The sequence below is a fragment of the Lacerta agilis genome, chromosome 10 (assembly GCF_009819535.1).
Source record: "Lacerta agilis isolate rLacAgi1 chromosome 10, rLacAgi1.pri, whole genome shotgun sequence".
Taxonomy (NCBI): domain Eukaryota; kingdom Metazoa; phylum Chordata; class Lepidosauria; order Squamata; family Lacertidae; genus Lacerta; species Lacerta agilis.
Window position 1 is genome coordinate 64,018,481 of NC_046321.1, and position 27,309 is coordinate 64,045,789.

The following is a 27,309-nucleotide window of genomic DNA, read 5'->3' on the forward strand; positions in this document are numbered from 1 at the left end:
TGAGCTCCCATTGTTCGGTCCCAGCTCCTGCCCACCTAGCAGTTCAAAAGCACGTCAAAGTGCAAGTAGATAAATAGGTACCACTCCAGCGGGAAGGTAAACGGCATTTCCGTGCGCTGCTCTGGTTCACCAGAAACGGCTTAGTCATGCTGGCCACATGAGCCGGAAGCTGTATGCCAGCTCCCTTGGCCAGTAAAGCGAGATGAGCGCCGCAGCCCCAGAGTCAGACACAACTGGACCTAATGGTCAGGGGTCTCTTTACCTTTACCTTTACCACTGTATAAGAGAACAAGGGAGTCATCTCTTTTTCTAGAAAAATAGCACTGGTTCAGTCACTTAGCCATTACCCCATTACAGCTAACAAAGGCTTTGAAACAGCCATTAAGCTAAATGGGGCACTGCCCTGTCCACTTCAGTCTGCCCTCAGTCAGACCCTACATGCCTGCTGTCTTAATTATAATTAGTCCAAGGGGTAGCACAGCTTTTCAGTTTCAACGTCCTCCTCCTTAGTCACAGTGTTGCCCTTGTAGAATTCAACAAGGAGGAGGGTGGGGACAAAACCAGCATTAGTTAGCTATGGCTCCACCTACCACTGGGCTTCCCGCCTCCACTGCTGCTATCAAAATGCACATGTTTATAACACGAGTGAAAAACTTCATTGAAGGGAAGAGTATATTTTGAAGTTAATATTTCAAACATTTGCCAGTAAGTTGTAGCCTCGTAGATGTGACCTTATTCCGGCATCACAGTATGCATCCCATGTTCGCTTAATGCAAAACAAATGTGCCAATCCCTAGGGTCACCATTTCAGAGGCTTAATTTGGGTCAAGATCCCAATTCATTTAGAGTGGGCAGTGTGCCCAGAAGCAGAATTGCACCTGGTCCTCAAGGAATGATTCTGATTGATTATATTAAAATTCTTGCAACATACTTTTGGGCGTTACACACCAGAGAATTAATCAGTCCTCTGAGAAGCAATTCACTACAATGTCTGCCAGGCTGACCTGTGCCCTTGCTCAGCCCAAGTATAGTATCTGAGAATATTCTGTGTACTAAGACAAAGCTCCCTTATTACAATCAAGACCCTGAGCCTATAAGTTGCTATTCTACCACATTATTAATAAGCTAATAAGCAAGCTATATAATAATGAGAGCTAGAAATATTTTGCTCCCTGAACATCTAATATGAAGAGACGTTTTGGTGAATTCAAAAGGTTTCTTACCACTTTCTGACTTTTCGGTAGACCCTAACAAAAATTTATTTAACGGGTGTTTTTTTTATACCTCTAAAGTTCTTCCCAACTTCTACAGAACCACCATTGCCAGTTTTCTGCCCTTCTGCGTGATTCCTTAGGTCTTCAAGGTCCTCAAACACCCACCTGCTGCCTATTAGAAAAATATTATTTCAAAATAGGGGCAATAAAGTCTTTCACACAGAGACAGTAGACTGCTTCCCTTAGGTATCTGGTTGGCTACTGTAAGCAAAGAATGCTGGACTAGATAGGCCATTGATCTGATCCAGCAATGCTCTTCATACAGTTAAAAAAACATGTCTTAGAGAAGGTTTGAGAACTACCTCTCAACTTCAGATGGTAGGTTCCACAATTGACTTGTGGGACTGTTTTAACTCCTCAGGAGATGAAGTGAGAAAATAACTGAATGAGGACTTCACAACTCCAGAAACACACAAATAAGTCAACTCCTGTTTTAGGGGCAATATTGAGCAAGCAACTGCATCAACAGTGGAATTATGTGAGGTGGGATTTTAGGTTTTTTTGAAAAAGGATAATCTGGAGCCCGACTGCCGCTTCCCAGGTAGGCTACACCTTCTATTGTGTGGGCTGGGTGGTCCCACCCCTTACCTGGCCAATCCCTTGGCAATGCCTCCCCAGGTGGGATTGGGCGGTTAACTGAGGTAGGCGGAGACCCCAGGTATCCCTGCCTGGGGGAAGGCGACGCCAGCCTGAACTACCAGGAGTTGCACTGGAATCCAGGGGGCTGCGTGCGACCACGCAAACATCACCCCCCATTTGATGTGGGGAACAGTCATTAGGGGCAATACTGAGCAAGCAACAGTATCTACAGGAAAATTTTGAGAGGTGGGATTTCAGTTTTTTTTTGAAAAAGGATAATCAGGTGGCATTTGGCTTTTTAATGCCTAGAGGTCAGGATTCAGCTGCCCCGAGGAAACATACTGATCCTAAGCTTCTAAGATGCCAATAAGATCCATTGAAATAAATATTATTTTATTCATTGCAAACATTTATACCCTTCCTTTCTGTTTTTTTTTTAAAGCTTAAAGTGTCTTACAGCATAGAGATTAAAATAATCAACAAACAAAACCCCAAGCTAAAAGAAAACTAGACGGGAACAGCATATTCAAACATACTAAACTTCCAGAGAATAAAACAACCAACAACTGAATGCCTATTGAAATAAAAACATCTTCACAAGATGGTAGAAAACCAGTGAGGGGGTGAGGAGGCACAGTGATCTCCAGATAAAGATGTCGGCAAGGCCACAGAAATTTGCATCAGAATAATTCATTTTAGTCAGATTGCAATTCTCAGGGCAAATTCTCTTTCATTTACTCCAGTATAACTTACTGAACTCCCCCTTCTCCAAATAAAATTTGATATGTGTGACATGTCGACTTAAAAGGTGCATTAGCAATATGGCAGGATGCAGAAATAAATCTAGGTGTTGTGTAGGAGAACAGAACTGATGACTATATTGCTGAAAAAGATGTGCTATGGTGTGAGGAGCCAAGTGACCTGGTTGATTCTTTTGAACTCTGGAAGTTGCTCTGGAATAGATCTGTTGAGTCAGAGCTTTGCAACTCTAGTGAAATAGAGCCTTCTCATCACAAAGCAGAATAAACTCTGTTCACTTTCATCAGTTCTTATGCTGGTTCTGTAAGACTCTCTTCATTGCAGGATGAGAGAGAGAGAGAGAGGAATCATGCTTCTGTTTGAACAAACACCTGGGACTTTACAAAGGCAATAACCATTCATGGATTTGTAATAAGGCTGTGACAAAGTATCACAGAAGGCTTAAGAGATCATCGCTCTCACTTCTGCCAGCCATTATTTTAAATTATTCACTGAAGGAATAGTGCTTGATGCTGCCTATATGTAAGTAATCTCAAGACAGAGAAATTAACAGCCCAGTCACCTGCAAAGTAGTCCGAGATAAATCCTACTGGGTTGAATGGGATCTACTGCCAAGTAAATGTACACATAATTTCAGCCTAACATGGGCAGCTATTTCATATGCCTTTGCGGTTGGATAAAGGCAGAAAGAAAAGATCTGTTAAAACTTATATATTATTATTTTTAAATGTGTATCCCAATCTTTCCTCTTGAAGGAGCCCAGAGCAGCAAGTTATATGACACTGATGTACTGATAAGGCTGGAAACTATGTTAAAGGTCAGTATAGTTAAAGCTATGGTTTTCCCAGTACTGTAGTAATGTACAGAAGTGAGAGCTGGACCATCAAGAAGGCTGATTGCCGAAGAATTGATGCTTTGAATTATGGTGCTGGAGGAGACGCTTGAGAGTCCCATGGACTGCAAAAAGATCAAACCTATCCATTCTGAAGGAAATGAGTGCTCACTAGAAGGACAGATCCTGAAGTTGAGGCTCCAGTACTTTGGCCACCTCATGAGAAGAGAAGACTCCCTAGAAAAGACCCTGATGTTGGGAAAGATGGAGGGCACAAGGAGAAGGGGACAACAGAGGATGAGATGGTTGGACAGTGTTCTCGAAGCTACTAACATGAGTTTGGCCAAACTGCGAGAGGCAGTGAAGGATAGGCGTGCCTGGCGTGCTCTGGTCCATGGGGTCACGAAGAGTCGGACACGACTGAACGACTGAACAACAACAACAATTTAATTTCTAGTCAGAGTAGGCTGCTGAAATTAATGGCTCTAATTAACTTACGCCCACCAATGTCAATGGGTCAACTCTTAGTACAATCAACACCGAATTCAACCCTGTTTGTTTAGTGTGAATCTAGCAAATGCTGTTCGTTCTCTTAGTTATATTGTCTGGATTATATGGTTGAAGTGTGCCATCGCTCCTACAGGAATACTCCTGTTCAGAGCTCCAGCCAGCGGGCATATTCTCTTTCAGGGTATTACAAAAGGCTGGAGGCTCAAGCAGGAGAATCCCTCTCTCCCCTCACTGCCTCAGACTGAACATACTGCGGCTCCTACAGGCCTCGGAGCATGGCCAGCCTTTGCTGAGTTGTGTTTAGGTGGGATGGGATGCCCTCCCTTTAAAAAAAATGCTTTGTACTTCAGCACACCTTGGGATTCATCTGAGCAGGCTGAGAGAGGCCTCCCCTGCCATTCTCAATGGCCCTGCTTGGCCCCCTCCCCATGTGATTGCGAGGAACACTTTCAGAGCATTTGCGACAAAATGTTAGTACGGAAGGTAACACACAAGTATTTTTAAAATTCAATTTAGACTTTTAATCTGCGTATATATTATGTGAAGGATGGTGGGGAGGAACCTCACTTCAGGAGATGGACTATATTAATATACTGTATATTCTGGCATATAAAACTACTTTTTAATCCAGGAAAATCTTCTCAAATGTCGGGGGTCGTCTTATACGCCGGGTGGAGAATCTGCGGTCGAGTATATCTCAAACTCTATATTTTAACTGGAAAATTGGGGGTCGTCTTATACGCCCAGCCGTCTTATACGCCGGAAAATATGGTAGTTCCATGAAGCTTTGCTCCTTCTGGAAGGGCAAATGCTAATGTGGGGCACCGTTGCCAAGAAACTTAAAGTGTTTTATTTGCAGCCGTATATCTGAGTCCTTAGTGACCTTGGGCCAGTCATTATCTTTCAGCCTAACCTACCTTATAGGGTTGTTGTGAAATGTAACAAAATAATACTGTTTTATACCACACATTCTTACAGCTATTGATAGGATACTAAAAAGAAAAGAAAAGACTGTTTCATTGGCACAAGAGAACCTGCTTTTACTGCCCACACAAGGGCTGGAGAACCTATGAGCCATGAGCTGCCCTCTGCATTGTCCACAGGTGAGTCTGCTTGCCTTACTTGAGTGCTTTTGCCTGGTGTGGAATATAACTTTGTCATGCCTCTTGCTTGCCTGGGTGGAGATAGCATCTGACGTTTGCATGGCTGCAATATAGCCTACTGTATAAGGGCAAGAGCCCGGAGCCCTCCTGTGGCGCAATGGGTCAGTGGGTCTGGCTGTTAACCAGAAGGTTGGTGGTTTGAGCCCACCCAGGAATGGCTGTGGGGAGAATTCCTGCATTGTAGGGGGTTGGACTACATGACCCTTGGGTCCCTTCCAACTCTACAAAGATTCTATGATCTATTGGTCTGCCCTCTTTTGTTTCTGCTTGTTCTGCCAACTGCTGATGAAGGTTGTCCATGAGAAAATACAGCGTTCAGGCAGCTAACTATTTCCCAGGCCTAATCTGCACCTCTGTGCAAACCAATCGCAGCCAATAGCAGAAATGACAAAAGGGAGGCATGGCGTCTTGTGCCAGGCCATTGAAAATGCTGCCTGTGGCATGTGGGATACCTTGAACTAAACCACCGGGGCAAAAGCAATGAATCATAGAATTGGAAGGGACCGCAAGGGGCATCTAGTCCAGCCCCCTGCAATGCAGGAATCCTATGACTCAACCCAGGGCTCAAACTCATGACCCTGAGATTAAGAGCCTCATGTTCTACCAACCGAGCCACCCCAGCAGCTCTCTCAATAATTTCCCACTGGAGTAACCGACACCACTTCTGAGATCGTATCATTTCTACTGAGTTTTGTTATACAACAGCAGCTAAAGCGGATTGAACAAACTTTCTCTCTAGCTTTTTCAATTATTTGTCCCTGGCGCTTTCCGATTTACCTCTGAAGATGTCCTTGGGCACAGATAAGGTGGCAGCAATATTAGCTTCCCCTGCCAAGATGAACCGAGAACAAGGATCCCTTAGAGAATATGGGTTCTTATTCTAGAGATGGCTGTAGGCATCCAGGAAGTCTATTGGAGAGTCCCAAACGTGCTGAATTAAACAGCAGATCTTAGCTTCAGCAGCCTTGATAGACACATCAATTTATTTTCCCTGCTGGCTGGGTCAAACAGCTGAATCTGACTTATTTTTCCTTATGCAATCCAGGCCTATGATCCAGATATCCTTTTATCTTAGTACATGTAATTAGGAAGGAATGTGATCTCAGAAATTTAAGGACAAACTGAATCATTGCACATCATTTTCATTTAGGCTGAAACCCTAAATGCACTTCTTAGAGAGGAAGCTCCTCTGGGGATTGTGACCTGGTTCACACATAATGCTAAACCGGGGTGGGGAATGTTTTCAGCCTGAGGGCCACATCCCCTTCTGAGGGCCACATGCCAGCAGTGGGCCTGACCAGAGGCCAAAAGGGTGAAAGCATAGGAGCCAACTCTTAGGGGTCGAGTGGTCATCACCCCCCCAATAAAATATTTGAGGACACCCCCCCCCAAGTTGATGGGCATTGCCATTTGAATGGTGTGCGTGCACCACATCATGTGATCAATTATTTTCTTCAAGTTGGTAACCCTGGACAGAAGAATGAATGTAAATGTTATCTTTGTAGAATACTGTACACTGGTTTCTACATAGCTGTCTCTCTTTTCCTTCCAGGCAAGAAAGAGGCACCATCAGAATTCTAGGGCACATTTCAAAAACAGTAAAGGATGGTATGAAGTGGGGCCTGTGAGGAGTGTGGGGTGGGGAGAGTCCTAAAGTCCACATAGAGAGGCTTGGAGAGTTTGAATTTGACTCCTGGGTCTGAAAGTCATCATCCCTGTGCTAAGCCATGGTTTAATCTGATGGTCCCAAAGCAGCCCAGTGGCTTAACCATGGCTCAGCATTACATGTGAACCTGGACAGTGAAACTTACTTCTATGAATAGGATTGCACTGCAAGTGAGAATCATGTGGTGTGTGTGTGTGTGTATGTGTATCTGTATCTTTCTATCTGTGTGCTTTTTTTTTTTTAGTCAGGACAAATGAATTGCCCACAATCCCCCAAGTATTTTAAGTGTTTAGTTCTTTCTGTCCTCCTATATAATAATAAAAATTTATTATTTTTACCCTGCCCATCTGACAGGGTTGCTCCAGCCACTCTGGGCGGCTTCCAACACATATACTGTAAAACATAACACAACACAACACTCAACATTAAAAACCTTCCCTATACAGAGCTGCTTTCAAATGTTTTCAAAAGTTTATATAGTTACTCCTTTCCTTGACATCTGATGGGAGGGTGTTCCACAGGGAGGGTGCCACTACCGAGAAGGCCCTCTGCCTTTATCAGCATGCCGTGTGGAAGTATAGAGAAGCAAACCAGATGTATCAAAGGGAGAATGCAAAATCAGATGACTTCTTAAACAACCAGCTTCTGTAAAGGGACATGTTGCCCTCTAGAGCAACAGCCATGACTGGGGACCAAGGTACCGGTACTTGTTGGATCGACCATTTCGATGTCACCTCCATCACAGATATGGCAGGCAACTCTCGGGCAAAGGCCAAGACATGAAGTGGATTTATTTCATGTTCTGAATGAAATGCATTCACTTTTGTGGAGAGGAGAAGGAACTGCAAATGGGAAGTCCCGTTTTAGTTCTGGGCTTACTGCCAATCAGCCTCTGAGAATTTTGCCCTCATTTGACACCACTGATCAAGTATATAAAAGGTTATTTGGTCCTCCTTGTCACCTGCATTCTTTTTTTTCTAACAGTCCAAATACCAATTGATAATTTCATTTGCTTTTTGTGTATGTAACTTAGCTTGTTCTATGATTGTGGGGTTGTTTTTTTAAGCAATTGGGTCAGTTATATTCAACTATTTTAGCTATTGCTAAACTGGCGTGCTCTGGTCCATGGGGTCACGAAGAGTCAGACACGACTGAACGACTGAACAACAACAAATTGTTGATTACCAGAACTCCCAGTAGGACAATAATGGCTGCAATCTCACAAGCCATTTTATGCGTATGCAAAATTTTGCACGTGGTCTTCTTGAATCCGTTTTGGCGCAGCAGCCCCCTTGTCTATGTTAAATTGCAGGCTGCTCCCCCTCTCCCAGCAATCCAACTTCACTGAAACACAATGGCTGGCTGGACAGGCAGATAGAGCACTCATGCTCTTCTAGATCAAATGCCATTGTTCTCTGGAATGTCATGTCTTATCTCCTAAGAGATACAGAGCAGGAAGAAATGTCTCCAAAATTAGACTACTTTGATGATAAGCAAATGGAAAGTGGAACACTCAGATACAAGATAGTTTTACACTTGTGTGCATTACTGCAGCATCCCATTCAGTCACATGCAATTAATTGCTGGCTTCATTTATTTTCAGGTTAATAAAATGCTGACTTTTCTAGAATTCTTTCCCCCTTCCTCTTCTCATTAGGTTATGCTGATTGAATGGGGGGGGGGGTGGAATGATTAAAATAGAGCGGAGGTGGTGATGTGCAGTCCATGTTAAGAAACACTTTTATTTTGTCCTTCCTTTCTTGCCAGAAACAGAGGACTTAAAATTACACCTCTATAAGGATGATTATGTTCTGATGATGGAAGGTAGATAGCACATTATCCGCTGCTAGATTGTCTTAATCAGCTTGTCATTAGAGAGCATGACCTCATGACTATGGAAAGCAGCTGGGGATATGGATATTTTTGCAGGTGTCGCTCATGGTGTGCGTGCGTATCTATGTTTTACTTGCGGTATTTATCTGCGCCTTTGATTTTGGAAACTGCAAGAGAGACCTCCGAGTCTGAAAGGGAAAAGATGCCTTCTTTATCTGTAACCCTATTCTCCAAATTCTGTCTTATCTTTTCCTTGACGTGCCAATAAACGGAAGCTGCATTCTGAAAAGACAGAGGTCTTATTTGCTCTTGTGTCTAGGGAGTGGAGAGAGGGCCTGTTTTGGATGGGGCTGCACTCCCTTGGAAGGAGCAGGTCTGTAGCCTGGGGGGTACTTCGGAATCCAGCATCGTCACAGGAGTCTCAGATAGTCTCAGGGGCTAACAGTGCCTATTTTCAACTACGACTGGTTCGCCAGCTATGACCCCTTTTGGACAGAGATGACTTGGCCACTGTACTTCATGCTATGGCAACTTCCAGAGTGGATTATTGCAATGTGCTCTGTTGTTGTTCAGTCGTTCAGTCGTGTCCGACTCTTCGTGACCCCATGGACCAGAGCACGCCAGGCACGCCTATCCTTCACTGCCTCCCGCAGTTTGGCCAAACTCATGCCAGTCGCTTCGAGAACACTGTCCAGCCATCTCATCCTCTGTCGTCCCCTTCTCCTTGTGCCCTCCATCTTTCCTAACATCAGGGTCTTTTCCAGGGAGTCTTCTCTTCTCATGAGGTGGCCAAAGTACTGGAGCCTCAACTTCAGGATCTGTCCTTCTAGTGAGTACTCAGGGCCGATTTCCTTGAGAATGGATAGGTTTGATCTTCTTGCAGTCCATGGGACTCTCAAGAGTCTCCTCCAGCACCATAATTCAAAAGCATCAATTCTTCGGCGATCAGCCTTCTTGATGGTCCAGCTCTCACTTCCATACATTACTACTGGGAAAACCATAGCTTTAACTATACGGACCTTTGTCGGCAAGGTGATGTCTTTGCTTTTTAAGATGCTGTCTAGGTTTGTCATTGCTTTTCTTCCAAGAAGCAGGCGTCTTCTAATTTCGTGACTGCTGTCACCATCTGCAGTGATCATGGAACCCAAGAAAGTAAAATCTCTCACTGCCTCCATTCTCTGGAATGTCATGTCTTATCTACGTGGTCCAAATTACTGCAGTCAGATTACCGGCTGGGGTTCCCTTTAGATCTCCTTTTACTCATTTAAAACAGCTGTACTGGTTGCCAGCTCATTTTGAGCCCAATTCAAGGCGCTTAGAGTCTCCAATAACTGAAAGACTGCTTCCTTTCCCTACAGACCCTCTTGGGTGTTAAGATTGGTGGGGGGCACTCTTAGTTGTTCCACCACCCTCAGATGGTTTTTTTTTTGGGGGGGGGTTACCTGGGAGAAGGCATTCTCTAAGGCAGCTGCTCCACACGGTGTGTGTGTGTGTGTGTGTGTGTGTGTGTGTGTGTGTGTGGCATCTTTTTTATATAGTTTCTGTTCCATGCTAAAGGCAACCATCTTTCCCCTGTACTTCAACACTTGATATATTTAGGTTTTAATACCCCACCCTGTTCTTGTGACTGTGATTGCTTTTCAATTGTTCTAAATATTTTATTTTTAAATTGAAGTAACCCATCCTGCAAACCATATGGTGAAGGGTGGGGAAGAAACTATTATTGTACACAGTGTGGCATCTATTCAAACCTGCAGCTTCCCTAGTGGCAACCAGAAGTGGTACAGTCCGTGAAAAGTTATAGCACCTGATTCTGAAAAATGCATTGACAGGCCCCCAAATAGATTCAAATAAATCCTGTCAACGGCTGTCCAATCTCCAATTGTTCCGGCCACACTAATTCAGAAGGCAGATCCAGTCACACTTAGCTATTATGCTGACCCACAAGGCTTCTTGTAATTCCACAGGCCCTGAAAACATATATATTGTGTGTGGACTTGTACATTTAGCTAACGGTAATATAATATAACTGCACTTCAGAGAAAGGCGCTGTGAAAAGTTGAAACTGCATATTGCTTCTCTTTTCCCGTTAATCGTCCGGAGACGAAAGGTGGACGGAGCAAAATGGAACTGCGCACTGACCTGTCACCTTGAACAATCTGGTCTCAAATTATAGCTTAGGACACGATGAAAATGAGGTTGGCAGTTTCATTCCATTCCCTATTTGCAGATTTTCACAGGATCGTGATAAGGTTTAATGGGAACGAGGCTCTCCTCTCAAGAGCAAACCAGGCTTGGAAATGGAAGAATAGGGTAGGAAATTGACAATGGAGTCCTGGAGACGAGTATTAACAAAAGTGCTACCTCGTTCCTCTGTACCAAGCTTCGGCACTTCGGGGCATTTCAATTAACATTTTGTTCACTTACACCGGTGTGTACAATACCTAAAGGTAGAAGCAGTAGGCCTTTGCTGATTGCCATAGCTTATTATGGATGGCAAAGGCCCAGCTGCTATTATTTCCATAAATCAGTGGCATTCAAATTGTGATTTGAGGATACATAACTAATGGAAGAGCCTGTGCTATGCACAGAGCAACAACAGCTTCCATCAGCATTCTGTGCTCTCAGAAGCTCTGGATTTAACGGCCATTTTAATTTCCCACAATGCAACCAGTTAAGTGTAACTCCAGTACATTGTAGAAATTAAAATGGCAGCCAGACCAAGCCACCTGGAGCTGTTTGGTGCATCAAGGGGCCCCCAGTTCATACCCTCCAACACTCCTCAGGTGAAACTGACCCTCCTTGATCTCCCCACATTTTTGGTCCCTGCTCCAGAGCATTTCCTCACAGAAGATGGTCGAGTGCCACCACCACTCCACCAACAGGACACAGGACACACACCCTCCACTGTCCTGATAAAACCCCTTAATCCCGATTTTATTTTATTCTTTGGCAGATTTACTAAGAGAAAAAACACACACCAATAAATACGTTTTAGAAAGCTTGGTGGCGTTGATGCTGGCGGGGGAAACAGGGACATTCTGGGATCAAATCTGAAGATGGGACGGCTTTCGTAATTCCAGGGCTGTCCCTGGAAAATCAGGACACTTGGAGGGTATCTCGGTGGTGGGTCCCAACCACCTGATGTGAAAAACCCCTGCCTGAGACCCTGGAGAACTCCCGCCTGTCAGAGAATACTGGGCCAGAAGGACATACTGTCTAACCTCGGCTATGGCAGATTTCTGTGTTCTTATGCTGGAGGTTCCTTGATAACAAGATCAATAATGAAGAGGGCTGCAGAACCTCACCACAATGCAGAGGATGCTGGGGATATTTTAGGTCACCCAAAATATCCAGGCCCATTGGGCCTCCTAGAATGCACTTTGTAATCCATCACACTGCAGGAAATAAGTGATAGGGGGAAATACTGATCTTCTTCCCGAGGAGCCTTCAGAGAATTAAAAAAATATTATTATTATTAAAGATTTTCTTGGTTTACGAAAGTACATGCCTTGTCTCTTTTTTCAGGTTGTACAGTCTTTCTTACAAATCAGTTACATTTGTTGTGAGACCTTAGTGTTGAGTACACTATAAGGTTGGGGAAGAAGTGTGGGGAGGGGAGAGGAGGGGTTTGGTGGTGAGGCCTATATTCTTTTGCATAGCTGTCAACCTTTCCCTTTTCTTGCAAGGAATCCTATTCAGAATAAGGGAATTTCCCTTAAAAAAGGGAAAAGTTGACAGCTATGATTCTTTTGTATAATCTACATGTGGGGTTTTGTGTCAGCGTCAACTGGGTAGTAGGTTCTCTTTCTATTCATTTATTACATTTCCTTGGTAGTGAGAGGTATTGGGGGGCAGGGTGTGGTTGGTTGTCTGCAGTGGGGTTTGTTTGCATTTGTGAGAGGGGGGGGAAGGGCTTGTTGGGTCAGGTAAGCCAGATTGATTTGTATGCTGTCGGTGGGTTCTTGTTGTTGTCTTGTTGGGCTGAGTTTCCATGGTGTTAAGTACCACAGTAGTTCCCTTCTTTGGGCTGATATGGCATTAAAGGGAGGTTTAGACCACATTCTAGTCCATTAGATGGGGTTAATTTCATAGTCTACGTCGTGCTCCCATTGTTCTTTGATTGCGTCAAGGGGGTTTGTGAGATTTTGGAGCAGTATTTTGTATACTGTGGATACCATCCCTTTGCCGCGCCCCTCTGCTGTCAGGATGTTTTTTGAAGGTGGTCAAGGGCCCAGTGGCTGCTGATTTTACTGCTGGATTGTTTAAGAAGGCATGTAGTTGATGGTTTGTTAGCCAAGGTATTTGGGTGTCCCCTAGTATGTCTTGAATTTCTTGTGTTGGTATGGGTTTGTTGTTTCTGTAGAGGAGCCCATGATTTAAGATGAACCCCTGGGATTCTTTGTGTCACGGATCTTCCCAGGTGCTACTCATGAGTAACTACTAAGCCTCCTTTGAAGAACTGAAGTTATTTATTAAGCATAGCTATTTACAAGCGGAGCTAGTTTAAAACAGGACTGTTCAGTCACTATCAGAACCCGGAAGTACATTCCTTCTGCTACCCCCCCCCAAAAAAACCAGATCTTCGGCACCCTGAAACGATGTTTCCTGGGTCCTCTAGCCCACTGCGCTGTGCCTGTGCCGGAAGCTGTGGACTAGCCTGACTGGTGGTGCTGTGTCTTTCAGCAGTGTCCCGGAGCCCTTGCTCCTCTCCCTCGCTTGGAGACGATTCCTGTGATAGATTGGATGAGGAGGAGGAGGAGTCCGTCTGCAAAAGGGGTCCAGGCTCCCTATAGCTTCGTGAGCTGTCTCCCCTTGAAGAGCAGCTTTCCCTGCCCTGCTCCTGAGCAGGGCTTTCTCTCTCCCTCTCCTCATGAGTAGCTGGGCTACTCCTGACACTTTGGAACACAGTTTGAAAACTGCTGCCCTGTTCATTAACCAGAGGGCAATGTTCTATGGCTTACATCCACCTCAGGGCCAGTTCCATGACTTCTGTCATACCTCATTACTTCTTGTTTTTCAGGATAGAGAAAGTGACGGTACTGGATCAGGAGTTTGGAGAGAGGGCCCTGTATCTCTTTGCACAGGCCCACACCAAGACACCACGATTCTCCCTCTCTCAATGATCCCTTTCCTGGGTTGACTCTTTCCTGGCCAGCTAGGCACTAACTCCACTCCAGATGGAAATAGAATTGGTGAGGGGAGCCTATAGCGACATCCCTGCATATTGATGGAAGCCATTTCCTTTTCCTGGAGTGGACATCCATCTCAAGATGCTGAAAATTCCGTAACAGTAACCACAACATAGAAACCAGTTTGCTAAATAAAATAAAAACAATATATATGTAAATAGACACAGACAAGACTATAGCCACAAATACTATGCCAACACTTTTGCGAAATACCTTTTTTTTAAAGGGAGGGGCTTGGTGTTTTTAATATAAAAGGGTAGGGATATCAACGTTTGTTTTGCTGAACAAGATACTGAACATGCCGCCCAATTCACAGGATGATAGCAGAAAGCCATGCAGCACACTTTGGGCCAGAAGCACATGAAACACTACAAAGCATGTCCCAGTGAGCACCATGCTTACACTTACATTTGTCAGTTTCACACTAGCTTTGCTTGTTTTAAGCATTTCCATCATCTGCACAGGAGGGAAGAAAGAGAAGGCAAAGTTTAAAAAGGCTACATACACACAGAAGCCAAACAATTCTCATCATTGCCAATCTAATCTTATCTAAATAAGGATGCATATCAAGTCAACCCCCAGCATTCTACCACACTTCAGCTTCACACCAAGGGCTGAAACAGATTGTCGTTGTTGTTAAAATCTGCATACTGCCCTTCATCCGTAGGTCTCAGGGCGGATCACAACGTAAAATTGCAATATAAAAAAATTGCAAAATACGTAATAAAAATAAGAAGAAAACTAAACCAATAACACCACATTGAAAAGGGCATTGGATGTCAATGAGCCAAAGGCCTGTTTGAAGAGGAACGTTTTCACCAGGCACCTAAAGATTTATAATGAAGGTGCCCGGCAAACCTTCCTGGGGAGAGCATTCCATAAATGGGGAGCCACTACGGAAAAAGCCTTTTCACATGTTACCACCACCCAGACCGCTTGTGGAGGAGGCACATGAAGAAGGGCCTCAGAGGTTGATCTCAGGGTCCCAGTAGGTTCCTACAGAGAGAGTTGAAGTATTGTGGTCTTGAGATGTGATGCCGGCCATGACTAAGCCTGTCATGTGACCTGTCACATTTAAATGTACTCGCCACACTCACCTGCAAATCAGCCAGCATATGTGGTAAGTACCTTTAAATTTGATAGGTCACCCGTGGAGGTCTTACGTTAGGAGCCCTTTACCTGTGGCTCGCAACATGTATGTTTTGGCTGCAAGAAACAAAGACCAGAATGGAGAAACAAAGATGGAGGCTAGGCTATGGAGTTAGTTCTCGACTCCTTTACCATGAACTGCCATTAAATGTGAGTTGGCAAAGTAATCAGATGGCAATCTGGGACTTAAATTGTGACGGTGCTGAAATGGACCCAGAATGCTGAGTCAATAGGGACAGCTTGTAACCCCACCTTGGTGGTATCTGAGTGCACCCCTGTATGTTTTTTTTACATACAAATTGCAATTTTCTCTTGTGGGGTGGGAGTTAGTAAAGCACTGCCCTTGAGGACAATATTGCAGAGGAGAGGAAGAAAAACTGAAAGGAGGGGGGCATGGTTAGCCTTTTCATCATGTGATGATGTAGTGCTCACCACACAGAAGGGGTACAAATTATTCCCTAGGGATATCCCCCCCACAGGACTTGAGCTTTTGGAAACTAAAACATGTGGATGAAATGATGGGTAGGGTAGATGTGGGCAGGTGAGGACAAACAAGCCGAACGATGCAATAAAAAGACAGAAAATGGTTGCATAACATTCCACATATAGCAAAATCTCGGTTCCCAAGTAGACTTCCCCTCCAGTAATTTAAATGCTAAGTCAGCAAGACTAGTTTTAAAGAAATATTTGAAGAGATATTAAAAGGGGGGGGAGAGAGAGCTTCTCCACAAGTCGGAGCTAATTATTTTGATCAAAGATTAAACCACATCTGAGATAAGCCGATGTTCTCAAACATACACTAATTTATATACAATTCTCCATGAGGAACTGTAATAACTATAGGGATGGTTTTCGGTCTCAAAAGGCTTATTTATGCCATGGGCTATCGTTGCAAAATTACTGTGACTGCTTTAAGCACCTTACCCTACAAAATTGTTATTCACATATCCATGTAATGACTACTCAAGTCGAGTTCATCAACAGCATTCACAAGCCAGCACACTTAATTATGGCCGCTGTCTCAATGAAACTGAACCTTATGGCCATTTCCCACTTTTTTTACAGTGCACACTATTTATAGCTCATAGGCAAAAAGCAATCATTTTGGCTCCCCAGAAAACAGCATGACTAAGGACCAATTCATCCAATGCATCACGTATGTGCTTTTAAATACATATTTGTATTCCTCCCTTCATGCAAAGACCAGCAATTTAACACTCACAGTAGAGGGTGCAGCCGATCTGTAGGAGAAAAGGGGGGGCACTTTCCTCCTTTTAATCTCACATTAAGTCTCTGCCGGACTAAAGCCCCTTCCGTCAGCGGAGAGACACAAATCAAATCCAGGCCTCTCAAATTTACTAAGGAATACACGCCTTCCCTTCCCAGACTGGAATCCACATCATCAGCTGCAATCTCAGATTAACTGTCTCCAGGTACACACTCCTATGGACAAATCATACAGTAATGTGCGGACAGCGATGAACACAAGGTCTAGTCAGTAGCCTCTGTGTGGTGTGTCGTGTGATACTTGTTGTTCCTGTGTTTTTTCTTCTTTCATTTTTGGCCGGAGAAGGGAGAAGGCAAAATGTCGAGTGTCTCTCTTGGTATGTGATTTATGCCTTGTAAATAAAGCTTCTAGATTAGGAAAGAAGCTGGACTCTGTCGTCTGTAATTGCTGGCATGCACACACACTGCTGCGCGAGATAAGAGACTCTGCGGATGGCACAGGAGAAGCAAGCGAAAACGTACAGCAGGTATGTGCGCAGAGGAAGCTTGCCAGGCTCCATTTGTGTGCCACGTTGGTTTGAAGCCTTTCCAACAATCCAAAACGCTTCAACCACATGTGATTGCAACAACTGGAAAAAAATGATGTTAATTGTATCTGCGACTGGTGACACATTGTCTGTTCACACGATCTTGTAGCCGAAGTCAGCTAGAAGCGCTTGCATGATTCAGCCCTTGGCTTTATTGCTTATACTGCCCACCAATGGCGTGTGGTGAAACTCTTTGCAGGGGAACGGTTAACGTCAGAGGCGCCAGGTTGCAAGGGTGATTTGGGGAGAGGACATTGTGTGTGTGAGCATCATGCCTCCTCCCCTAAGATGGGCGGAAGCTCCCTGGGCTTTGGGAAGGATGTGCCAGGGCTCTGGCAGGATGCTGGAACCCTTTTGCCTCCTTCCCAAAGCTGAGCAGGCTTTGGGAAGGGGGCAGGAGGGTTCTTGGACCCATCAGAGCATCACACCTCCCTCCCTAAACTGGGCAAAAGCCTCCTGGGCTTTGGAAAGTGACAGCATCCTGACAGATTGTCCCGAGTGAATCTCCACCCCCACTTCCTCATTCATCATCCTCATCATCTCCTCTATTGGTGCTGCTAAGTGCCCTCTGTCTTTGAGGCGTGCTTCTTTTGTATGCAGCGTATAAGATGATATTAAGTTACCTATGTCTATAGAATTTTCAGCCATAGAAAATGAGTGTGCATACATGTGAACTTTATGAGACAGAAAACGCCACTTAGAAATTATAGGCATGTTTTTTTAGACCAGAATTACTTTCAAACTAAGAAAATACACTGTGATACTTTCTCCTATCCTGGAATAAGTAAGAAAGCTGTTTGTTAGTGTAATGGAGGTGCCCCTTGTAGTTCCTGTATTTCCTGTGCCACAATGATAAGCTTCCACAAGGATTTAAAATAAATAAATGTGTCTCAATCACATGCTACTAAAAGAATATCCATGTTTTATTCTTTGTTGCTGGGGAATGTTCAAAGATTTCCCGGACTTTTAAAATGCAGCCAGTTTACAACAAGTGAGCCCCCTAAGCAAATTATTAGCACACTTGTAGATTAAACCAATTGATACATTAATTCTCTGAAACATTCATAGCAGGTGATAAAAAGCATAAACTTTATTTTTAGTGCATAACTCAATTTCCATAATTCCTGGAATCTCTGATTGAATATCTAGTGCTCCCCAAAGGCCTCCTTAAAATACTTATTGGCCTGGTCCCAGTGCATACATTAATCAAGCTATAAAACAGGGAGTTATCATTTTTAAAGAGACCTTGGAGAGTCACTGAAGAAAAGGCAACTGACACTTCCATAAAGACCCTGCAATAATAGATGAAAAATCAAGGGAAGTCTATAACTAAAATGAGATTGCTTAAAGTTTATTGCTAGATTATCATTCCTATCTGTTAATATATGCTTGTGTCTCGTAGTCTGCATATTATATCAATGAACGAAGTCCAGAAATAGATTGTGCAGACAGCCTTGAGTCACTGAGAAACACTGTTGATAACTTTGCAGTCAAAGAGAGTTGAGAGTGTGGGGTGGAGTTGGGGGGCATTTTGATCTTCTAACATTAGTAAAGCAGAAGCTAAACATTTTATTTTTGAACTATGCCAGCAATGAAAATTTCTCGATTAGCATTTGGCCCAGTTGTCACAATGTTCTTCGTGAGCAATCTGCAACCAGTTTTAATCTCCCTTCAGTCTTGCAATATTTACCATTTTATACTCAATATTTGCCTTTTGTAATGCTTTACTTTATTATTTCAGTGCTGATAAAATTGTAGATGTTAGGGGTTAGGCTGAGTTTGAGAGGGCAATATTTTTTATTTTTACATATTGTAAATGGGACAGCCTTTATAGACAATTAAAACTTGAAAACTAAGGAAGAATGAATCTATCAGATTCAGTTACTCAGTTACCGTTTTCATTTTTCCAATCTTAATTTCAGTTTGCCCATATCCACACGGAAATTATAAGCATTTTCGAGAGTATTTCACCCAGTATATGCATTTTTGTTTGCAATTTTGCCCAATATACACATAATTGTGCATACTTTCCCCTACAATATGCTTTGTTCCATGTGTTTTTTGTTTGGAGAACTCTGATGCAAAATTCAGAGAAGGGGGAACTTTCTAAAAGTATCTGCACTTCATTCATGTACTGGCTTGGGAAGTGTGAATTGTTATTCAAAGGCCCATTTAAAAAAAAGGAAGAGGGGAAAAAACCTATATTACACTATAATAGAAAGGGTAATAAAAAAGGGGAAATCACTATATTTGCATATATACACAGGCAAAGATGCAATGAAAACAACTAAGTAATACATACTTCTTGCAGAAACCTTTATTTTCACTGCCAAATAACCTATCATTTTTCAATGAAACAAAAATGTCCCCCCACGACAATTGCTGGGGGAGGGGTGAGTGTGAGAGCCTGCATTTGCGTGTGTACTAATACATGTAAATAATAATATTACATAATTGTATACAGGCTGTATATTGTCTCCCTGCTTATTTAACTTATATGCAGAATTCATCATGCGAAAGGCTGAACTGGATGAATCCCAAACCGGAATTAAGATTGCTGGAAGAAATATCAACAAGCTCAGATATGCTGATGACACAACCTTGATGGCAGAAAGTGAGGAGGAATTAAAGAACCTTTTAATGAGGGTGAAAGAAGAGAGCGCAAAATATGGTCTGAAGCTCAACATCAAAAAAACTAAGATCATGGCCACTGATCCCATCACCTCCTGGCAAATAGAAGGGGAAGAAATGGAGGCAGTGAGAGATTTTACTTTCTTGGGTTCCATGATCACTGCAGATGGTGACAGCAGTCACGAAATTAAAAGACATCTGCTTCTTGGGACAAAAGCAATGACAAACCTAGACAGTATCTGAGACATCACCTTACCAACAAAGTTAAAGCTATGGGTTTCCCAGTAGTGATGTATGGAAGTGAGAGCTGGACCATAAAGAAGGCTGATTGCCGAAGAATTGATGCTTTTGAATTCTGGTGCTGGAGGAGACTCTTGAGAGTCCCATGGACTGCAAGAAGATCAAACCTATACATTCTGAAGGAAATCAGCCCTGAGTGCTCACTGGAAGGACAGATCCTGAAGCCAATACTTTGGCCACCTCATGAGAAGGGAAGACTCCCTGGAAAAGACCCTGATGTTGGGAAAGATGGAGGGCACAAGGAGAAGGGGACGACAGAGGATGAGATGGCTGGACAGTGTTCTCAAAGCTACCAACATGAGTCTGACCAAACTGCGGGAGGCAGTGGAAGACGGGAGTGCCTGGCATGCTCTGGTCCATGGGGTCACGAAGAGTCGGACACGACTAAATGACTGAACAACAACAACAGAATTGTAGAAATGGATGGCACCACAAGGGTCATCTAGTCCGAACCCCTGCAACTCAGGAATCTTTTGCGCAACATGGGACTTGAACCCACGACCCTGAGATTAAGAGTCTCATGCTCTACCAACTGAGCTATCCATGCTGTCTGGGCGTGTGCAGTGCAGTACTGGATGGTAGTGCATGGCATCGCTGCCCATGCTGCTGCTGCTGCTTGCTGGAAGCTAGAGGGGTGAAGAGGCAGCATGGTGCAAATGCACCAGTGGAGCCGACTGGTGAACATGTGAATGCTGCATAGGCCTATATGGGTTTGTGGTATGTGCTGCATGTGTGCCATACCCCCCATGCACTGGCATGTGGCCCCCAGAAGGCTGGTTGTGAAAGAACCTGGCCCTCGCTCTTGATTTATGCTTTCTCTCTTTGCATATTTTCGTTCCTATCCGTTTTAAAAAGATGTTGCTTTGCCAATGCCTAGTAAAAAGGCTCAATGCCGTATAAATTTATCTATTTCTGAACACAACTGTTAGCACTTATTTCTTTCACAATGCCACCTTTATCACATGCAAATCATAAACCAAGGAAGCTGGCATTTGTTTATATCAACCTTTTCACAAACGCTTCTACCCTAAAATGAACTTTTTCCTTTGATTCCATTAAATCAGAAAATTTTATTTGCTTTCTTTGGTTCGAGGGCAACGAAATGAAAAGGCATCAAATTCCTTGATGAGTTGGTGGAGAATCACTTAATGCATGGGGTGTGTGTGTGTGTCAGGGTTCTGACTTTCAGGATTCCTTTACATTAACATTATTTATGTTCCTTCTCCAGGTCCCCCGTTATGGGTCTGCCATGACTCACATTTACCTCCATCTACTTGCTGCTATGTTTTCTACAGATAGAGGCTTGGAGAGGCTTGGCTCAGACATAACGCTGCCCCTCCCAAGACACTGTGGTTGGCTAGAAATTCAATAAACCTGAGCTTGGGCACTCCCTCCTCCCCTAGCTTGGTTTGTTAATGTCTAAACTGCCCTCAGGGCCAGCCCACCCTTGAGGGAAAGTGAGGTGAGTGCCTCAGGTGGCAGGTTCTGCATACCCTTCAAATGTCCTGCAACATTTAGGAATTCCAGAAACCACCACAGCTTCTGATTGGATCCCAGGAGGTCCCATTTTAGCTCCCAGGAGATCACAGCTCCAAAAAGCACCCATTTTGGGGGGCTGTGCTCTTGCGCAGGAGTGCCCCCCCGAAAGGCGCATGTCCCAATTTTCCTCTGAGGCATGTTGGAGGGGATGGTTCTGCAGGGGCAGCAGATCTAGATCTAGGTCTTTATTTTCCCCTTGTTCCCAGTGCAGATCTTCGCTTGCCCCTTCTTCTCTAGCAGGGAAGGGCTGACATTTTGTGGTTTGCCTCAGGTGCCAAGACGTCTTGGGCCGGCCCAGTGAGGTACTGTGGACTGCGGTGTTCTGAGGTCTCAGGCGGGCAGTTAAGAAGCCTCTGAACTGACTGGGCCTGGTTCTGACAGCAGGTCTGTATAATTTACAAACCTTATTATGTGGGGGCCACAGTAGACTTACAATACACTCTCTTCTCTGGCAGGGATTATACTCATCACTTCTCAATCATAGATATTGTTCTCTTAGGTTTAGGCATAACCTGAATGGGTATTTATAGTTTTAAGCCACACCATGCCTAAAACGTAATCTGTGACAAGGGCTATATGTATGTACATGCATGGACGTTTGTGGTGCCCTTCAGCTGTTTTTGACACTTTGGGCTGATGGGAGTTGTAGTCCAAAACGGTTGGAAGGCTGGGGAAGGCTGACATAGCATTTGCCTACCCGCCTTTTGAGGGGGAACAATGAGAAAATCAAATGTGCATTCAACCTTTGTTGTATATCTTACATTTTAGGTATGCTGGGTGCAAATAAGGCCTTGGCCCAGTATACCTGAAGGAGTGTCGCCATCCTTATCGCTCAACCCGGAAACTGAGGTCCTCCTCTGAGGGTCTTCTGCTGGTTCCCTCACTGCAAGAAATGAAGTTACAGGGAACCAGGCAGAGGGCCTTCTTGGTAGTGGCACCCTCCTTGTGGAACACCCTGCCGTCAGATGTCAAGGAGATAAGGAACTACACAAGTTTTAGAAGACATCTGAAGGCAGGGAAGTTTTTAATGTTTGATGTTTTACTATGTTTTTATATATGCTGTAAGCTGCCCGGAGTGGCTGGGGAAACCCAGCCAGAGGGGCAGGGTATTATTATTATTAATAATAATTACTAAGAGTCGTCTACCAGCTGTACTCCTTGCAGATGTGCAAAATGTTCAGATATGAATAATTATCCTGTATACTTTGAGACTGGGCTATTATACCAAAAGAAAGTATGGCAAACAACCACTAACATTTAATGATAATATTAAATGATGCTTCTGTGTAGTAGATGCCCTTTCAAAGAAATATATTTTAAGTACTTAAATGATACTTTATTCAAATATACAATATTCTACAAACACAAAACAGCAAATAGGAAGCTACTCAACCTTCTACTCATTCCGTTTATTTGAGTCTACACAAGTGTAAGCAGTGAATGATTATTCATTTTCATTTTTGATGTGCTAACTTCAATTTATAATGCTTATCTAAATCATCTAATTACAAGAAGCAGAGCATCCATCACTATCTTTTAAGATACAGCCTGGTTCAGTTGTGCTGTGACTGATATGTAATAAAACTACAGTATTAAAAACCGATTTGTTTCTTAATTAAAAAACAATTTGTTTGATTAAAAAGCACAAATTGTTTCTTAATTTTCTCCACTTAGTGTTCCTAATTGATTTGGATGCATTTAAGACATGCTTTTAATCTTTCTTTTGATTTTTAAGAAGGCTGGTTGCCTCTGTCCATTTCATACCCTGACACAAAAAAAACTTTGGTTTTGGGGTCGTTGTTTTGCAAATCTTTGCATAGACTCCTCCATTAAATAACTTTAAGTAGTAGCCAAAACCCTGCAAATGGGTCTGATGAAATGGAAAAGAGTGAATTGATTTATTTTATTGAACAAAAAAGTTATTTACTGCATGATAGTAATAAAATCTCTAGGTGGTTTTAATTGAAAGATGCATTCTGTTACCAGGTGAACTTCAGCTCACACCTGTGGGAAAGAACAACTAAAGCAGATCTGGTGAAAAAATTGGTGTGACATTGGTTGTGTCTTGGTGCTGTGCTTTTCTGCAAAGTAGTTCAGCAATCAAGTGGGAGGGTCAAGGAGATTAACAACAACAACAACAACAACAACAACAACAACAACAACCCTATACTTTTGCACAGCCCTAATCAGCCTCATAGTGTCCCTAAAATGTTGACATGCCCAAGGTGAGGATATTATTTGAGGTTGGGGAAAGGAAAAGGTGAACAGAAAAGTTCAAATGTCTCTTCTTAGCTAAGTCTATTTTAAGATTGTGTGTCACTTCCATATGACTTGCAATAACTGGAGATATAGATATTATTCAAGAACAACAATGTCTGGTCTGAAACACATTGGTAAGAAGGACAATTGCTCCCCTGTCATCCCATAATGGCATCCCAGTCAGAGTCTTCTCCAGCAGCTGCAGACCATGTTTACTCTGATGTTATGTCTAATTCTACTGGACTTACTACGAGGTAAGTGTGCACTGTATGGCCTGATCCTTTGTGTATTTACTTAAAAGTAATTCAGTGGGTTTTGGTAGTATGTGTACATAGAAACACATGTTTTGAAATTACGACCCATTCCCTGTTCTCAGGGTTTCACCTGCCAAAAAACAACAACAACCGTACAAACGTATCAGATTCTATGTGAACTCTCAGATAATTTCTCCCTTGAATGTCTGGATGGCTGTCTCCTGGTATCCCTTGATCAGGGTTTCAAGGTTAAGATTTTCTAAGGTTGCAAGTTTAACACCATGGGATATTTAGGTCGCCTTTTTTTTAGTTATCCAAATCAGTTGTTATAGAAATCAATTTGTACAGAGCAGGCTCTTCATAGCTGAGCAGCCACCTCTGCAAATTCCGAGGTTGATTTACTGTTTCCATTCCACACACTCTTTTTAGTGGAGCATAAAATTGAAAAGCTTATGTCAAACTCATTGGCACGTGGACACATTCAAGACAAAATTAATTTTAAGGGCACTTACAGGATACAAAATCTAAGTGATGCTTTACAAATCTATGGCACAATTTACAGCACCTTAGGGGAAAAAAGCTTGTGCAGAAGAAAAGATTGGATGCTTTCTTAATCTATCAGAATCTCGTTAGCTATAGTCCAGAACTAAAGCAAATAACAGTTTGGAGAAGGCAAGGAATGGCAGGAATAGTTTCTGGGTGGCAGAGGGAGATTCCTGGAGTTCCTTACCTTCTCTATACTGCAACACAAATGTGGGTCGATCGCAAAAGCGCTTGCTGTTCTGCAGAACTTTACAAAAGGGGAGGGGGCAGAATTGGTTGTGACCAGCAAATAACAGCTGCTAGGAAAGCAAGTCAAGTTTTGTGTGGAGTCCTGCCAATAAAATATGCATATATCAACATTTTAAATGCAGATAGTTGCTCACCTCCTTGACATACCTCTGCTGACGACACCACAATAACACAGAGACAGAAGCAACACAACATGAGCAGCTGCCTCTCCAACTCACTCCTTAACTGTCCATTCAGCAATGCAACCAGAGGTTTGTTTGTTTTTTTTAATCTTGGGGAACATGTCCTCCAACTGCTAGGGAACTGCTACCTAATTTGGCTCCTATTGACTTTCTTTTTTTTAAATCTAAGCACACCTCCTAAAATTAATCTGCAGCTCTGTAAATATAAAAAACTGCCTAGTTAATACTTAGTTAAGTTAATGTTGTATAACATTCACAAATCCCCACTGCTTGTTCCAGAAACCTAGCTACTATTGCATTTGTACTACCTTACATTTACAATGCGGGTGGCGCTGTGGTCTAAACCACTGAGCCTAGGGCTTGCCGATCAGAAGGTCGGCGGTTCGAATCCCCGCGACGGGGTGAGCTCCCGTTGCTCGGTCCCCGCTCCTGCCAACCTAGCAGTTCGAAAGCACGTCAAAGTGCAAGTAGATAAATAGGTACCACACAGGTGGGAAGGTAAATGGAGTTTCCATGCGCTGCTCTGGTTCACCAGAAGCGGCTTAGTCATGCTGGCCACATGACCCGGAAGCTGTACGCCGGCTCCCTCGGCCAGTAAAACGAGATGAGCGCCACAACCCCAGAGTCGTCTGCGACTGGACCTAATGGTCAGGGGTCCCTTTACCTTAACCAACTGATTAATAAACTTGGATTGAATTGTCTGATACCAGGGGCAGTGCAAAAGAACATGTGCTACTGATTCTATTTGTCTCTGTCCACAGGGGTGTAGTCTCTCTAAGAGTGGCGTTTTCTGGAATCTCCCTTGCAGTATTGCCAAAAGCAGCTCATTCAGCTTGTGTGTACACCCTGCGTTGATTCGGGTTGGTCAAACGGGAGAGGTTAGTCGCCATTGGCTGCCCATTGGCTAAAGATGAAAGCATATGATTTGGAAAAAAGCTTCAGTAAGAGCGTAAGATTGAAACAGTGTGTGCAAGAAAGGTGCTAGAGAAATCATTGAAAAGCTTCGAGTACTGTAAATTCAAGATGGCTAGTGACCAGATAGCTTGTGATGAGCGTTGGCAGGGCTTCACTTAGAGACGGTGTCTCTGTAAAACTTCTACTGCTGTGCACAGTGCAAGGAAATTCTCCCTTCTGGCTGCATGCCTTTGAATGCTTGCACATTTCATATCTCCCAATAACGAAAGGAAATAAAATCAAACTAATAATTCCAGGGACCTATTTGGCTATTCTGACTTCCACAAATGTGTACATAAGATTCAACACAGATTCTATTAATGGCTGGAAATAAAGATGAAAGAATGTTGATACATTTACCGTTTAATTGAAAGGGCACTAGTGCAACTGGGATTTTAGAGTTCACAGAAACTGCACAGTACACTTCAGTGCTACATGAGCTCTTGACTTTGAGAGAAAATATATTCTCTTTCAAGATTTACTTTCAAGCTCCCCAATTATACTGGGTGCCCTAGAAAAATTTGCAGCATATTGTCAGCATCTATCATCACCAAAAGATAGCAATAAGTAATATATCTAGAGAACTGCCCAAGATAATCAACATTCTGCACAGTAGGAAGCCAATATCAGACCCAAGCGTAGGTAGATTCCGGTAATGTAAAGTCTTAGATTAATTAGTTCGCTGTGAATAGGAATACCGAATAAGAATCTTACGTTAGGGAGACTAGAAGGGGGTCGTTTCAAAATGGCTGCCCGGAGGCAGAGATGAGTAGGAACAAACAAGTGTGCTCCTTAAACTAGCTAATTACTGGGGGGTGGCAGATCTGGCATAGTTCGTCAACAACATTCTGCAATGTGCCTTTATGTGCATTCCAAGGGAAGGATCAAAGGGGAAGCAGAAGCCACAAAGGAAGGCTGAGAGTGGACAGAATCCAGAATTATCATTTGGGATCTCTCTCAAATACTTGGTGATGCAGAGGAGGGTTTGGGAGGGGGAAGGGCCAAAGGACATTGGTAGAGAATCCGCTCTGCATTCAGAAGAGCCTCGGTTCAATCCCTGGCATTACCAGGTAGGGCTGGGAAACCCAGGAGAGCCACTGGAGACCATGATGAACTATATACACCAATGGCCTGACTCCATATAAGGCAGCTTTCTATGTTTTCCGAAAGCCAAGAATGTATCTAGAATGTCAGTGGGATTTCCCTTTCCCAAACATGGTTGATGAGTGCAAAGGCATGTGGGAAGCAAGAGGAGTTCGGTGTGCATCTTTGGGTGATGTTTTGAACCACAATGGGTGTTAAGGTGTTGACCAGTGGGTTGCACAGTGGTGCCTATCCAGAGGTCTTCACTGCCAAACTTTCCAGTGAATAAACCAGACTCCTTGGGCAAAACTTCATAGCATGGTTTGGTAGATATATGCAAAACCAATGTTGCCATAGTCCATACATTCCTAAACCAAGAAATATGAAAAGTTTCTGTCCCTGGTACTGAATAAGCAATTTATCATACACTTCTCTGTTTGTATCCACAGAATCACTGAGTTGGAGAAGGGCCTTGTGAGCTATTGATTTAATCTAATCATCTGCTTGATGCAGGAAATCCAGGGCTTGGGCATCTCCAACAGAT

At 43.4% G+C, this 27,309-nt stretch overlaps 1 protein-coding gene and 1 non-coding gene across 2 annotated transcripts in view; both read right to left on the reverse strand.

Moving 5' to 3' along the window:
• The window catches only part of LHFPL3 (LHFPL tetraspan subfamily member 3), a 237,325-nt gene that overhangs the window by 16,845 nt on the left and 193,171 nt on the right, over positions 1 to 27,309 (reverse strand). The gene's annotated exons all lie outside the window — the stretch shown is intronic.
• On the reverse strand, positions 20,177 to 20,249 carry TRNAK-CUU. The gene has a single exon. It is a non-coding gene; the product is annotated as a tRNA-Lys (tRNA).